Below are 1,344 nucleotides of genomic sequence, written 5' to 3' on the forward strand. Positions count from 1 at the left end.
TTTGAACACATTTTTGTTTTGATGCCGAATTAAGTTTTTGTATGAAATAAATAAACTGTAAGCATTCTATAATATACTCTTTATTTAAAAAATAAACCAATACATATTTTTTTGCGATAGTCAGCCCTATTCTGCATTTCGACTTGGATTGGAATTTTTTCGATTTGGCGATTTTGGTATTCTGTGTTCCAATCTCTTTCGATCCAACTTCGAATCGTTCGATTTTGTGTATTCTGCATTTCGATCGTAGTTCTGTTTTTCTAAGTTGAAAATTGGTTGGCGGAAAAATATTTTCTTTTTATTTTTTTATTAATTTATAACAGAATTTTAGCAAAAATGCAAGTAAAACTTGTTGAGAAACGTAAAAGGCTTGATGATGATTGTTTTTTACATGTTTCCAGGTCAAAAACAACATGTCCATGTCGAAGTCCTTGGACGTATTTGCCCCGCAAAAGTATCTAACACATACTTGAAAGCATCCTTATTGAGAAAGTTTTTTTGAACCTAAATAAGAAAATAAGTCATTAAACTTTACCACTTTTAAGTTAAATATCTTACAATTCGTCACTCATCTCAAATGGATTACACAAATATCGCAATATTTGCCTTTCCATTCTCGCTTGGCCATTTTCGTATGCGTTGGTTTCCAACTCCACAAATAATGCCGAGGCTATTGCTTCCATTATAATAGACAGCTATAAATTGTGTCTGTTCGTTTGGTCCAGTTATATGCCAAAGCAAGCTGCCGGAGTAGAGGAAGTTGAAGCGAAAACGTAAACAATCCTTGCGGAAAGAATAAATGAATCTTCATAAAGTATTTTAGGCCACTGCAATGAAATTAGCATCCATAAAATTCAGAAAATGTCAACTATATTCGTGCAGGAATCCGTTTTAACAAAACTTGGTGGCCACGGCAGGGAATTGGACAAAAGACCAACAAAAACACACTTACAATTATGAAAGCTCTTCACTCAAAAAATAAACACTGCGGCAATATATTCTATTCCTTTTCTTTGTACAAAATGGCTTGGATAATAAAATATTAACGTTTTTCAGTGTTTTTTCCAAATTTTCTTTAATTTATTTTGTTCCATTGTTCACACATTCCGTACAAACAGCTGATTTCGAAAAATCATTTGCTCTTCCTCTTCTCGTTACGATTCCGTCGTAATGCAGAATACCGAACTTCGATTTAAGCGGAGCGTAGAACGGGAACGTAATCGAAATGCAGAATAGGGGTGAGTAACATTTTAAATACCTTCCTGCAAAACGTATTGCTCAGTGGAACAACGTTTTAAAAGCCATCAGTACAGATGCTGTGCATAATGGAAAAACGTTTTAACT

The 1,344-nt window shown here is 33.8% G+C and overlaps 1 long non-coding RNA gene across 1 annotated transcript; it reads right to left on the reverse strand.

Moving 5' to 3' along the window:
* Positions 1–287: 287 nt before the first annotated feature.
* Positions 288–1,087, reverse strand: LOC137246931 (uncharacterized). Its single transcript, XR_010951742.1, has 3 exons — positions 953–1,087; positions 559–827; positions 288–504 (listed from the first exon to the last, which is right to left on the reverse strand). It is a non-coding gene; the product is annotated as an uncharacterized lncRNA (long non-coding RNA).
* Positions 1,088–1,344: the final 257 nt, after the last annotated feature.

This window comes from Eurosta solidaginis, chromosome 3 (genome assembly GCF_040869045.1).
Source record: "Eurosta solidaginis isolate ZX-2024a chromosome 3, ASM4086904v1, whole genome shotgun sequence".
In the NCBI taxonomy this organism is placed as follows: Eukaryota; Metazoa; Arthropoda; class Insecta; order Diptera; family Tephritidae; genus Eurosta; species Eurosta solidaginis.